The sequence below is a fragment of the Marmota monax genome, unplaced genomic scaffold (genome assembly GCF_021218885.2).
Source record: "Marmota monax isolate L192 unplaced genomic scaffold, Marmota_monax_Labrador192_F-V1.1 WCK01_AAM20220418_F8-fsc00038, whole genome shotgun sequence".
Classification (NCBI taxonomy): domain Eukaryota; kingdom Metazoa; phylum Chordata; class Mammalia; order Rodentia; family Sciuridae; genus Marmota; species Marmota monax.
In genome coordinates, this window is record NW_026692498.1 from 10,502,407 (window position 1) to 10,517,379 (window position 14,973).

General features: G+C 40.8%; 1 non-coding gene across 1 annotated transcript; it reads left to right on the top strand.

Moving 5' to 3' along the window:
• Positions 1-13,813: 13,813 nt before the first annotated feature.
• On the top strand, positions 13,814-13,920 carry LOC124093367 (U6 spliceosomal RNA). Its single transcript, XR_006851938.1, has one exon. It is a non-coding gene; the product is annotated as a U6 spliceosomal RNA (small nuclear RNA).
• The last annotated feature ends 1,053 nt before the right edge of the window (positions 13,921-14,973 follow it).

The following is a 14,973-nucleotide window of genomic DNA, read 5'->3' on the forward strand; positions in this document are numbered from 1 at the left end:
ATTATCTGTCAGTTGTTCAGATGCCAAATTATCAAACCTGCAAAGGGCAGGGAGGGGAAGCTCTCTTCACCCCTACAGAAGCTCTCTTCACCCCTAGAGAAGGCTTTCTGACAGCAGTTAAGAGGAGTCACAGGTGGAGATAGCATGGAGACGACTGTGATAGAACAGTGGACTTGAAAGCAAGGAGGAAGCCCCTCTGATGGGCACTGTGGTCCTCTACTGCTAGATCTTTTGGAGACCATGGTGGGACCTGAAATGTGGGTTCCTTATGAGATTAAGGGACCCTTTTTACATCAGTCTGGCCAAGGGAGAAATTGGCAGCTGCCAGTCTGTGAAACAAAGTGGGAGAACATCCAGAGAGAGACAATAGTAGTTATCAAATTTTTTGTTCTTGCATCAAATAAGAAATTTTTAAAAACTCAGGTCTACATTTGTAATTGACCTCTAAATTCTTCTCATCGTTTCAATGGTTGCAAAGGATGTGATTTTCAGTGTGTTGTAGATTTTGACGCTCTACAATGGGACTCTCACAGCACTCTTTTAAACAGGAGGCAGGCTACAGGAGAAGACAGCAGTCCCTATGGGAGTTTATGTTCCTTGTCATTCTCACTTATGGGAAGAAATTGAACATAAGGTGTAAGTGATGGTGCCATGAGCTGGGGCCTCCAAGAAGATAATGAAGATGTGGTGCTTGCAAGGTGAACAGGTCTGATTTGGGGGCCATCAAAGCTGAAGTAATTGAGGAGGGCTGAACAGTGGGGGAAGCTGCCTTGGAATGAACCTTAAGGGACTAACTAGTAGGATTTCACAAAGTGATGATGGGGACGAAGAACATTCCAGATAGAAAGGAAAGGAAGACGAATTATAAAAGTAGCATGTGTGATGTGAGAGTAGAAGGTACAACTACCCACCCAGAAACTCCTCCATCAGTTAGATTTGTGGCAGAAATTAATATGAATGGGGTGGATAATTCTAGAGGGATGGTGGATATACAGAGCTTACCTGCAGTAGCAAAATGGCAAAAATCACAGAGCATAAACGTCTCGCTTCAAGAGCTAAGATGTGGGGCTGCAGATGTAGCTCCGTGGTCAAATGCATGAATAGCATGCATGAGGGGCCTGGCTTCCAGCCCCAGGACCAAAAACGAAATAAAAAAGTAAAAAAAAAAAAAAAAAAAAAAAAAAAGCTAAGATATCCAATGATGTTCCAAAGAAAATACGAAGCTTCCAAGGCCACCAGAAGAACAAACATACGATATTTAATTTTAGTGAATCTAAAACTTGTCTTGAATCAACAACCTTCGACTCATACTAATGTCTTAACTAAATATCACCATGCAGCATACCTACACACCAAGCAAAAGAATTCCATGGGTAAACATGACCTGGACATTTGTAAAAATTTATTTATTATATGTACAGTCACTGTGTTTTCAGGTAATTGAGGGGAACACAGCACAATTTTTTTATTTTCTTATTAAGGCGCTGTCATTAAAATAGGAACCTGGCAGACTTAAAATAGAGTTCAAGTTTACAAGATGAAAGCCTGCAGTGGAGATGTGTTTTTCTGAAAAATAAAAAAAAAAAAATCTCAAGAAGGAAAAGCAGAAAACCAGCTTTGCTCATCTTGCCTAGTAAAAGCTATGGTTGAAATTGTCTAATGTAGCCCCTAAAAGAAATGGTGTCAGAAATCGTGGTAATTTTTGAAGTAGTGTGGGTGTAATTACTAGAATGGTATGTGCAGGATTATTTTGATACCTGTTTTTATAATTTAAAAAAAAACACATTGGGGGCAATAAATTTGTTTAAAAGCTTTTCCTGTGTGTTATGTGTCATATTTGTTTACAGTTCTTATCTAACAAATTATGCTTTTAAGCTTAAGTGGAAGTCAATAAAAAAGGAAATTGGTGTATGGATATGTGATGTGGAGATGAAACTTCAAATGGAAATGAAAGGTGGAATGTATCCCCAGAAAACAAACAAAACAAAAGAAATAATTAATATGTCCCATAGAATCAAAATACCATAAGCAATTTGATACCCATTGTTACAGTTTGGCCCTTCCATGTCCCCCAGAGCTATGTGTTGAAGGCTTGGTCCCCAGCTGGCGGTGTTATTGGGAGGTAGGGACTCACTGAAGGAAGTAGGTCACTGGGGGCATGGCCTCAAGGGTATATATTGTCCCCGCCCCCTTTTTTCTCTCTTTCTCCCTCCCCTTCCTTCCCTCCCTCCCTCTCTCTTCTCCCTCCTCCTCCCCCTCCCTCCCTCCCTCCCTTCCTCCCTCCTTCCTGGATGCTGTGAGAAGAGTAGTGTTGCTCAGCCATGATTATCTGCCTCTCCACCAGCCCACAGTGATAAGGCCAAGCAGCTATGGACCAAAACCTCTGAAACCACAAACCAAAAGAAAGCTTTCCTTTTGCAAAGTAATGAAGTTGGGTTACAGAGGCTTGAGGGGACAGCCCTTGCTTATAAAATCTCTCACCCTCTCACCCTAACTGTGACGGAGATACCAGACCTGATTATAAAATGAAATTCTAAGATTATAAAATGAAATTGTTATGATGAAGAACCAAAGTATGGGGGAAGGGTTCATCTTCCTAGACTTTGTAGCTTTCTGAACTCTGTAGGAATGGAGCTACATCACTTACTTGCTAGTATAAGTCATAGGTTACTACGCCAATGAACTCTTGCCTAAACTATGACCTCATTGACTTAGTACTTAGGAATTTAGCTCTTAAATCTCTCTACTGCTTTCCATAGTGGTTGTGCCAATTTGCAGTCCCACCAGCAATGTATAAGGGTACCTTTTCCCCCACATACTCACCAACATTTATTGTTGCTTGTATTCTTGATAATTGCCATTCTGACTGGCGTGAGATGGAATCTCAGTGTAGTTTTATTTGCATTACTCTAATCGCTAGAGATGTTGAACATTTTTTTCATATATTTGTGGATCAATTATATTTCTTTATCTGTGGAAAAAAAAGAAATATAGCTCTTATGGAGACAAATGAAATCATCTTGAGTTACTGCTGCCTGTGATGAAGGCCACTGCCGCAGTCTGGCTGGGCACAAAATAACCGAGCAGCCATGAGGTTCAAACAGGAATTACTTTATTGCCTGAACTCTCTCCGCCCTCCACCGGGCTCCAAGCGAACTCAGCGGTAACTCCAAAGTAGCGGCGGGCGCCCTATTGCCGGATAGCAGGGGTCTATATACAACTGAATACACAGCCTGCCCCAATCCAGCATCATCCAGTCACAGCAATTATACACAGCTTAACTTAATTATCATCATCTTAATGGCTCGCTGGTGTCACCTCAACCACTCCTCTGGCAATGCCAGGTGCCATCCCAACTCGGCTGTGGCTCTCAACAGGCCACTTTGCAAAACAGGTTGAAAGACCTAAGCAATCTCATTCTGCTTGGGACCTCATTTTGCTCTGAAACTTAACCTCTGACCTACTGTAGTCCTAAAGTCAGGAAAATACTACAGAAAAGCTCTGTGGAAACAGTTCTCGGAAAAGCCGCAGGTGGTGATCACCTAAGATAGGCCAAGATAACCACATATCTGAAATTCCAGATGGCCCCCACCTAGGTGTGGTGACCAGTATCTAAACTAGAAGCCCTGCAGTTTGGCACGTACCCCCCTTGCAACATCCTCACGATTTAAACCAATCAATTTTAAGAGCGTCAACCCCTTGAACTAACCAATAATTCTTTCCAGATTCTTTCCCGCCACTTGATACACTAGTCATGTTTTAGAGTTGTTATTTGATTTTCCCGCAGTGTGTGATGATTTGCTGAGATGCTATGATGTATGTGGGGGTCCCTGCCTTCTCCAAAGAATGTATAAAACTGCTGCAAACCCTGAGCTCCGGGCCTCTTAGCGTCACCTGTTGCTGTGTTTGCGCGGAGGACAGAGCTAGCTCGCAATAAACACCTCTTTGCTGCTTACATCGATCTTGGTCTCTGGTGGTCTTTAGGGGGTTCCGAATCCGAGCATAACAAGGTGTTCTACACTTAACATAAATTCCCTGTGCATCTGAACGCGACATTCACCTTCACCACCTGTAGGCTATTACGTCCCAGGTATCACTCCGGTCACCCCAGCTCTGGTTCCCTTCACTACCCTGTAGTGGGAGCTATGAATTCTGCCCTGTCCTATAGACTCAGCATTGGTGAATCCCCACAAACTGACGAGATTCTACTACAACCTTCAGTAGCACCGTGAGCTTGGCCAAACTTCTACAGGAGCGTGGCGTCTCTGCTAAAGTGTACCCCAGCCCCATTTCAGAAAACCCCTTTCTCCAACCTTTCCTAAAGCCCTACTCTCCCTTCCATACCAAATTCCCCATCTCACTCATCATGCCCTTGTCCCTTGCCCTTTGAGCCCCAAATACATCTCTGAAAAATTTTTGGTCTCCTGTCCAGCTGAAACAATCCTCCAGGAGATGTATGGCTTGAGAACTCCTGAAACCCTCCTGGCGTGGGCCAGTTGAAGATGAACAGGCATAGCCAGAGTGCTATGAAAATGCCAAGAGGCAGAAATTGGTCTTCAAAAATCAGACTCTGCTCTTTATTTCAATTCAGGTAGCAGCTTATTGGTTGGGCTGAGGATGAATCAGTCTTCCAGTCATGGTGGGCAAGCTTTGGTGCCCCTATTTGCCCATCCTCACCCAAAATGAGTATCCTGAAGGAAGAGTGGAGCTCATCATTAACTGACCTCTTGTACAGATTAGCACATGAAGGATAGATTCACACTGACCGAGCAATCTGGTCTGACTTGAGAGAAAAGGAATGTTGCAGAGGGTTGTGAATGAGAGGGCAGAGGAGGCATGGAAACAGACTGGGGTGAGGTCCTTGTGGAAGAAGCCTAGTAAATTGAAAGTATAAATGAGTAGCTATGAGTGTTTGGACACAGAAAAGGAAGAAAGGTTTAACAGACTCCTTCAGTTGAGTTCTCTTGTCTTGAAAATAAAAAGTGAATAGAGCCAGGTGCAGTAGCACCTGCCTATAATCCCAGCAGATGGGAAGACTGAGGCAGGAAGATTGAGAGTTCAAAGCCAGCCTCAGCAATAGTGAGGTGCTAAGCAACTCAGTGAGACCCTATCTTTAAATAAAGTACAAAATAGGGCTGGGGATATGGCACAGTGGTTGAGTGCCCCTGAATTCAATCCCTGGTATCCCCCCAAATTAGTCAGGGTTCTCTAGAGGAACAGAATCAACAGGAAGCATAATTATAAAAATGGGAATTATTAAGATGGCTTATGCAACCAGAAGCTGGATAGTCCACAATGGCCATCTGCAGACTAGAGAGCTGGAAGAACCAGTAGCTGTGCAGTCCAAGAGGCTGAAGCCTCAGTACAAGAGGGATCAATGGTGCTACCCTAGTCAGAGACTGCAGTGTCGCAGTCCGGCTGCAGCAAAATAACCGGGGGGTGACGAACAACTTGTGTACATTGATACAGCAGGAGAGGGAGCCGTTTATTGCAGGACAGGAGCAGTATTTATACATTCCACACAGCTTAGCTAATTAGCATAAACTAGATACATCAGTCAACCAATAAGAAATCTCCACACTTAATGGCTTGCTGGCGTTACTTCACAAACCACTCCCTCTGGCATTTTGCCAGGCGCCATCTAGACTTGTTTACAGACTCTAACAATTCTCTGGCAAAATGCCAGGCACCATCCTGACTTGTTTACAGACCTTAACACTGCAGGCTTCTGGAAACTCTCTGGACAATTACTGGCACTGTCTGCTTTGGAAGAGTGAAGAATCAAGAGTCTGATGTCCTCAGGTGATGGCAGCAGCGATCAACAACCCATTCAAGAAGAATGGAGCTTGCATCTGCTGCAAGCCATCATCCTATTGGACAGTGCTGCCCATGCTTAAGGAGGGTCTTGACTTCAGTTGGCTATCCCACATGCCAATCATTCCTAGACACACCCTCTTTGACACACCCATCAGCCTCTTAATCATTGACATCCCTTAATCCAATCAAGTGGATGATTCAAATTGACCATTACATAACCCCCTCCAAAAAAAGTGAATAGGAAATAAATTCAGTAATATTAAAACACATCAGAAAACTGAACTTGCTGACACCTTTACTTCTGGTGAACAAAAGCAGGGAGAACCTGCCTCGAAGGATGGGAAGAGGATGATTGCTCAGAGAAAGTTCTTCTAAAGGGTTGGGGTAGTGACCTCCATCTCTTACTCAGACAGTAGCGAGATGCTCAAATGTTACTGTGCTAATGTCTGGTTAAACTATGCATCTCTCTAATGGTGTGCTCATAGTATTAGTAAAACAAGGAATTTTATGCTTTTCATTAGATCATAAGCTGAGACTCCTTTTTTCCTGTTTTCAGGTCTTTGAGACACTGTGGGCTCAAACACTAACTAAATTCTTTTGTATTAATGACTACTGAAAGCTCATTTTCCAATTTATATTTTTATACAATATCCAAAAAAAAGCAGGTAGGGATTTGAATGGATTTACTTTAAGAAGGAAAATATGGGTAAATTGGAACCAAGAAAAAATCTTTTTAGAATACTTTTTCTGGATAATATAGTGGCCAAGAAAGACAAACATCAATTTCATGTCTTTCAAATTTCCTTGGAGATTGGAAGGAGTTAAACCAAAGGTGCAATCTTTAGGAATTGGGTTATGTTGTATATTTATATATGTAAACATATTTTTGTAAGGAAAATTTTTTTCTCTGCATATTTTTAGTGAGATATGACATGCATTTGCACAAAAATTTGCAGGCACATTAAATTTTTATAAATTAAAGTATAACCCAGGTGCCTGCTTTGAGATTGTGTTGTTGTTATTTTGTCTTTTTCCCTAATAAAATACATTTCATCATATAGTATCTATAAAATTAGAGAACAAACAAACAAACAAAATCCCTGTGCAAAGAAATCAAACCCACTGCTGTTATAATGGTTAAGAAATGCTGTCTGGGGCTGGGGTTGTGGCTCAGTGGTACAGCACTTGCCTAGCACATGTGAGGCCCTGGGTTCGATCCTCAGCACCACATATAAGTAAAGATATTGTGTGCAACTACAACTATATATATAATTAAATTTAAATATATATATATTATATTTAAATTTAAATATATATATTTAAATTTTAAAAAAAGAAATTACATCAAATTTCATATAAAAGCCCCATGTAACCTCAACTCCGGGGGGCTCAGAACTTCAGAGCACTAGCTCACCTGGGTCCACTGGCATTTCTAAATAAACCTGAGTTCTCCAACCCTTCCAGTGGTGCTTGGTCTCTTGCTGAGCATGATTGCCATAACATTTTCTATAAATCTCTCACCCTCTCACCCTAACCACAGAAAGGAACAAAGACAGCCCTTCTAGATGAATATGTTTCTAGAACAGAATCCTTCCCTTCTGTAAGTCTTTTGGGGCCTAGCTACATTCCTTAGTGTTTCTTTTCCTAATATAAATTTAGACCTGGGACCAATAAATCACGGGTCTCCAGCCAAATCTAGCACAACCACATTTGGGGGGTTTTGTTTTGTTTTGTTTTGGTTTTGGTTTTGGTACTGAAGGTTGAACCCAGGGGTGCTTTACCTCTGAGCTATGTCCCCAGTCCTCTTTTTTAAAAAAATTATTACTTTTTAAATTTTGAGATAGGTCTAGTTAAGTTGTTAAGGCTGGCCCCAAACTTGCAATCCTCCTCCCTCAGCCTCCCACATAAGTAGGATTATAGATGTGTCCCACCTCGCCCAGCCCACCTCATGTTTTTGTATAGCCCATCAGAGGAGAATGGCTTTCACATTTTTCAAAAGCTAAAAAAAAAAATCAAAAGAAGAATATTTTGTGATGATGAAAACAACACAAAATTCTAATTTAATCAGCCCCAAATAAAGTTTTACTGGAGCTCAGCCATTATCCAACAACACTGTCTGTGGCTGCTTTGGAGTAGCTGGAATCGAATGATTGCTATGCTCATCTCTTCACATCACTGTCTGGCGTGGTAAAAATGGCAAAGATGTAAAAATTCACCAGCATTTCAAGTGCCATGCACATTATATTCCACAATATTTTACTTTTCTAATTACCTATCCATCATGCCAAAATAAGAAAAGTGGATTTAGAATACTGTGCTTCTAGGGAACAGTGGAACATAGATTATTTATCTTCTTAGGTGGCAAAACATTGTGTTTATTAAGCCATGGCAGGAAGCTGAGCTAAAAGAATACAATACACATCAATTTTTTTCAAACTGAGCACTCATCATAATATTTCCAACTTACAGGAAGCAACCATCAGAAAAATAAGAAAATTTAAAACATTATATCTCATCATAGCAGAATTTCTTCACAAAAATGAAAACTTGGCTGTAACCAAAGTGAGTTTCCTGTGCTTCGTTTGTTAACCAGGCAAGGAAAACCATTTATTCCTGGTGAGTTAACTAAACTGTGTTTAATTGCAGCAGCAAAAAGAAAGAAAAAATAAAGTTCAGAGAAAATAAATTTCTTTAAAACAGTTAGCCTTGATGAGAACATTTGCTTAAGGAGTTGTAAGTACTGGGAACAGTATCAGTAGTTGATGGGGGAAGTCCTAAAAAAAGATATATCCATGTCAAATTCATGCAGTTCAAACCCCTGGAATCTATGAATGTGACCCCGGAAACAAAGGTCTCTGCCGATGGATTTAAATTAAAGATCTTGAGATGAGATTATCCTGAATTATGTAGGTGGACCCTAAATCCAATGTCAAGTGTCCTTATAAGAGATAGAGAAGAGACACACGGGAAAAGAGATGGTGTGGAAATGGAGACTGAAATTGGAGTGATGTGGCCACAAGCCAAGGAAATCAGGAACTACCAGAAGTTGAAAAAGACAAAGAACAAATTCCCTCATAGACCCTCCCGAGGGAGAGGGTATGTGGCTTGCCAACACCTTGATTTCAGACTTCGGGCCTCCAGAACTGTTTAGGAAAACATTTATGTTGCCCAGTGCAGTGGTCCAAGCCTGGAATTCCAGTGACTCAGGAAGCTAAGACAGGAGACCTGCAAGTCGAAGCCAGCCTGTCTCTTTAAAAAGATTTTAAAAAGTAAATTAAAAGGACTAGGGGTATAGCTCAGTGGTAAGGAGTCCCTAGGTTCAATCGCCAGGAGCAGAAAAAAGAAAATACACTTATTTTGTTCCAAGCCACCAAGTTTATGGTAATTTGTTTCAGCTGTCCTAGGAAACTTAGTTAATTGAAAAATAATACAAGCACATCAGATAGAGCACTAATCTCTAGGATATATAAAGAACTCCAAAAGCTAAGCACCAAAAAAAAAACAAAACAAATAACCTAATCAATAAATGGGCCAAGGACCTGAAAGAGACACTCCTCGGAAGAGGATATACAAATAATCAATAAACATGAAAAAAATGTTCAACATCTCTAGTAATTAGAGAAATGCATCTCTAGTAATTAGAAAAACTACTCCAAGATTTCATCTCTCTCCAGTAAGAATGGCAGCAATTAAGAATACAAACAACAATAAGTGTTGGTGAGGATGTGGGGAGAAAGGTACCCTCATACACTGCTGGTGGGACTGCAAATTGGTGCAGCCAATATGGAAAGCAGTATGGAGATTCCTTGGAAATCTTGGAATAAAATTACCATTTGACCCAGCTATCCCTCTCCTAGGTTTATACCCAAAGGACTTAAAAACAGCGTACTACAGGGACACAGCCACATCAATGTTTGTAGCAGCACAATTCACAATAGCTAAACCGTGGAACCAAACTAGATGCCCTTCAGTAGATGAATGGATAAAGAAAATGTGGCATATATACACAATGGAATATTATCAGCAATAAAAGAGAATAAAATCACGGCATTTGCAGGCAAATGGATGGAGTTGGAGAATATAATGCTAAGTGAAGCCAATTCCCAAAAAAACAAAGGCCGAATGTTTTCTCTGATATAAGGATGCAGAAGCATAATGGTGATTGTGGGGGGAGCATGGGAGGAATGGAGGAACTTTAGATAAGGCAAAAGGGAGGGAGGGGAAGGAAGGAGACATGGGGGTAGGAATGATGGTGGACTGAGTTAGACATCATTACCCTAAGTGCATGTATAAGACACGAATGATGTGAAAAGACTTTTGTTACAACCAGTGTCTTGAAAAATTTTGTTCTATATGTGTAACATGAATTGCATTCTGCCATTATGTATAACAAATCAGAATAAGTTAAAAAAAAAGAAAAAGAAGTCAGATGATTTTGAGTGGTTTTTATTGCCTCTTGATAAAATGGCGAATGATACTGTAGTGAGTGTTTATAATTTGATGTTGCCTCAGCATCTGTTTTTAAATGTTTAACTTTCTCATACCAGAAGAGGTCTTCAGCCACCCTGGACAGTTTCCATTACTATACCCTGCCCAAAGGGCTGTGGCCCGTGGCCAGAGGCAAAACTTAGAGACATCCTCTAGCCTAGCAGACTGAGCTCCCAGCATTCCCTGCTGGTCTCTTTAAAAGGACCCTTCAGAGGTTTTCCCATGAATTTAAAGTGACCGCCTCTCCATCCCATGGTAAACTCCAAGGAGGAGCGCTTACCAATTAAAGCTTCCTACTGAAAACTCTTTGGATGACACCCAGGACCCCATGAAGGCATTTTCCCATGAGTCCCCGCCCCCATTTCCATCTTTCTATCTTCCTACACCACTTGACCTCAGTGTATTGTCTTCCACCCTGGCTGTGCACTCCCCAGGATTTGTAAGTATTAAAAAAAAAAAAAAAAAAAACAAAAAACCCTTTTGAAGTCTCACATTGTGGTTTTGTCTTTGAAGCTGAGCCTGTGGTCAACCCCAGACAGCGGAGCCCCTGCTGTGCTCTTCTCTCTGGGTCTCTGATAACTGCTGGGGAAAACAGATGTTTATTCAGAGCCCTTACTGATGCTGCTCAGTTATTATTTACTGAAGGAGTTCATGCTGAGGTCCACCGCAGAGTTAGCCCCTATAAATAGACTGCAGGAGCAACCATAGCAGAGAATATTTCAGAAGAAATTGAGGAAACATTGAATGAGTACATCTCTGTAAAAATGTGTTACAACTGATGGTGGCAAAAAGAGTATAGAGCAGGAAAAAAAATTAATTGGACCAATTTACAAAGCTTGTGAAAATGTAAAGTCAAAAAAACTGTGGTTGTCATATATATATATATATATATATATATATATATATATATATATATATATATATATATATATTTGTTGTTGTTGTTTGTTTCTTTATCTGTTTTATGGGGGGTTTTTTTCTTCTTCTTCTTCTTTTGGTACCAAGGATTTAACCCAGGGGCACTTAACTGCTGAGCCACATCTCCAGCCTGTTTTTTGTTTTTAATTTTGAGACAAAGTCTCACTAAGTTGCTTAAGACTCACTGAATTGCTGAGACTGGCTTTGAACTTGTGATCCTCCTGCCTCAGCTTCTGGGATTACAGGCATGTGTCACTGAGCCCAGCCATTACATAGCTTATCAGCAGATATTTGCCCCCAAATATTAGAATCTCTCTATCATGTGTTACTGAACCTATCTATCATGCATACTGAATCATGTGTACACCAGGAGTGTCACAGTAAACTTGATTCAATCTCATTCCTTCCCCATCTTCAGTTCCATGAGTTTTGACTTGGCCTATTACCAGCAGTTTAATGGATTACCAGTGGTTACCAGTGGTAAAGAATTACTGTGATTCTTTTTTTTTTTTTTTAGCTCAGGCTAAAATTGAAATTTTTCTGAATGAGAACTGCCCTCAACTTTGGTTACAGAACACTGAGTGGCTTTAGAACTTAGCTTTTGCAACATACTTGATAATGCTTTAATGAACTCAACCTAATATTAAGAGCACTGATATGCAAAACTTCAACAGCGGCAAGGTCATTGTGATGACAACTAACATTGTCTTTTCTCCATATTTCTATGGGTGAATTCTAGTCAAACTAACAGAGTCAGTGACAAGTGACATCGAACTGCATTATATGCTTTCTGTGTTGTCAAAAGCTGAAACAAGAATTGAGCTCTCCATGTTCATACAAATTTGAGCAGATATATTTTCCAAGCTCAAACTACAGTTCCACCTCCATAAAAGTGTAAAGAAAATTTCCAAATTACAAAATCCATCTCACTGTCAAATGGAGTCACTTCAATGGAAGTAAATAACTTGCCCGCTGAAAGGCAAGTTTCCGGAAAAGAATCTAATAGATTATATAATGATAATTATATAATGATCAGTTAAAATCATATACTATGCAGGATGGCAAATTCCAGTAATCCCAGCAACTCAGGAGGCTGAGGCAAGAGGATCGAAAATTTCAGGCCAGCCTGGGCAACCTATTGAGACCCTGTCTCAAAAGTAAAAATTAGAAGGCTGGGGTTGTAGCCCGTGGTACAGCGCTTGCCTCACACGCAAGACTCTGGGCTCAATCCCCTGCACCACATTAAAAAAATAAATGAGTAAAAATAAAGATATTGTGTCCATCTACAACCAAAAAAGTGTTTTTTAAAATTAGAAAAGGTGGGGACTTGGGCATAGCTTCGTGTTACAGCGCTGGCCTAGCATACTCAGGGCCCTGGGTTTGATCCCCAGTCCCACATCAAAATAAATAAATAAATAAATAAATGGGGGTGGGGCTGGCAGTGAAGCCCAGGGGTAGGGCACTTGCCTAGGATGAGCAAAGCCCTGGGTTCAACTGCTGCTGACCTCAGCGCACACCTGTAATCCCAGTGGCTTTGGAGGCTGAGGCAGGAGGATCATGAGTTCAAAGCCAGCCTCAGCAATTTAGTGAGGCCCTAAATAACTCAGCAAGATCCTGTCTCTAAATAAAATACAAAAAAGGGCTGGGGGGATGTGGCTCAGTGGTTGAGTGCCCTAGAGTTCCATCCCTGGTACAAAAAAAAAAAAAAAAAAGACATTTCAGAAATGAAGCAGATAATTTTGTTATTGTTGCAAATCTGCATTAACAGCTGAGCACTGCATTCAGTCACAGGAAAATGGGTGCTGGGAATTGAGCCCAGGATCTCATGTATGCTAGGCAAGCACTCTACCACTGTGCTACACTCAGCCCTCAGCCCTAACCAATTCTAAAATGAAAGGAAACATGAACTCTGAGCCATATATATATATATATATATATATATATATATTCTGTAGTTATATTTTTCATTTTGTCAATTTAAACGTTGTGGAATTGTGTTTTCTCTCTTGTTAGTTAAGCTCCTAGTTAATGTTCTAGGTGTTTGCCTCTTGGTGCACAGAGTCCAAATTATCAACTGCCCAACCCTTTACAGAGGGCTGCTGACCTCAGCGATAGGCACATGAATGCCCCTTTAAGAACCTGCAAAAAAAAAAAAAAAAAAACAAGATCCAAGGGATACCCTACTGCAGGTCCACAGCCAAGACCCTCCCCCAAAGGGAAGCGGGCATCTCCCCCAAAGCAAGAAGGAGCATGCGCAGTCAAGGCTCCTGAGGCTTGCAGATGCAGAAGCTCCAAGGCCATTAGGTGGAAGAGAAAAGAAAGAAAGCTGAGCAGGATTGTGCCGACCGGAGCAATTTTGCCAGAGGGCTTTGTACCCACCTTCCTGAAGGTTAAAGTCAGCGCCTTTTGGAATCTAGTGACTCAGAGGTGGAGGTTCAGCCCCAGGTCCACAGGTTATGATGTGATTAAAAAAATATATAGATAGATAGATAGATAGATAGATATAGATAGATAGATAGATATAGATATAGATAGATAGATAGATAGATAGAGATAGATAGATAGATAGATAGATAGAGATAGATAGATAGATCTCAGTTTGGCGGCACATATACTAACATTGGAACGAGATCAAGAAAATTAAAATGGCCCCTGCACGAGGATGACACGTAAATTTGTGAAACGTTCCATATTTTTAAAAAAATGTTTATGCAAGATATAAAACACTTCTCAGACAAGTAGTTTTGTGGATTTGCCTTTTAAAAACTGTAGGACGATCATATACTGCTTACATCATGTTGCCGTGCAAGCATGCCTTCCTAAACATATAGAAAACAATCGAGAACCGAGTGCTGAATTAGCAAGGCCACCAGGGAGCCCCTTTGATCAGCCACCATATGCCAGGGACTGGCCCTTTGTGGGGTTTTTTTGTTTTGTTTTGCTTTTTGTTGTTGTTTAGATCAACCTTTTTGTAATATAAACATATATGACTATATTTTAAATGTACAGCTCTGTGAGTTTTGGCAAATGTATTCATCCTTGCCCACCAGCACCCCAAACAAAATGCAAAATGTCTCCATCACCTCAGATATTTCCCTCCTGCAATTCTGTAATCAGACTACACACCACACCACACACACACACACACACACACAAATGGAATTCTGTAGAATACACTGCTTTGTGTCTCACACTGTTTGCTCACATTGTTTAGGAGAGTCATCTATGTGTGGGTATCAGTAGTTGGTTCCTTTTTTATTGCTGAGCAGTATTATGTGGTATAAATAATCCACATTTGATAATCCATTCACCACCCTGGTTGTTGATGAACAACTTTCCTTAGTCAAGTGGTTTTGTAGATGTATGTCCACTATACAGATGAGGGACACAGCTTGCAGGGTCACGTGGCCAGCGTACATGTAACTTCATAAGATACCGCGGGACAGTTTTCAAAGTGGCTGTAGCATGTCACTCCCACTAGCAGTTCATGAGCAGTCCACTGGCTTCACATCTTCCCTACTTTACAAGAGACCCTAGTACAGATGCCCGAGGATTCCAGGCACTTCAGCTGCCCCCAACTCTCCCAGCTGATAATCTTCCTCCTTAACTCAGGTGAATTTTAGCTTACTGCACCTTGGGGCAGAAAAATAAAGTGATCCTTTCTTTCAGAAGTTATGGTTTCTCTTCCTGTGGTCCAAAGCCTTAAATGAATATCCTAATTTTTTGTCCATTTTTATTTATGGTGGAGGT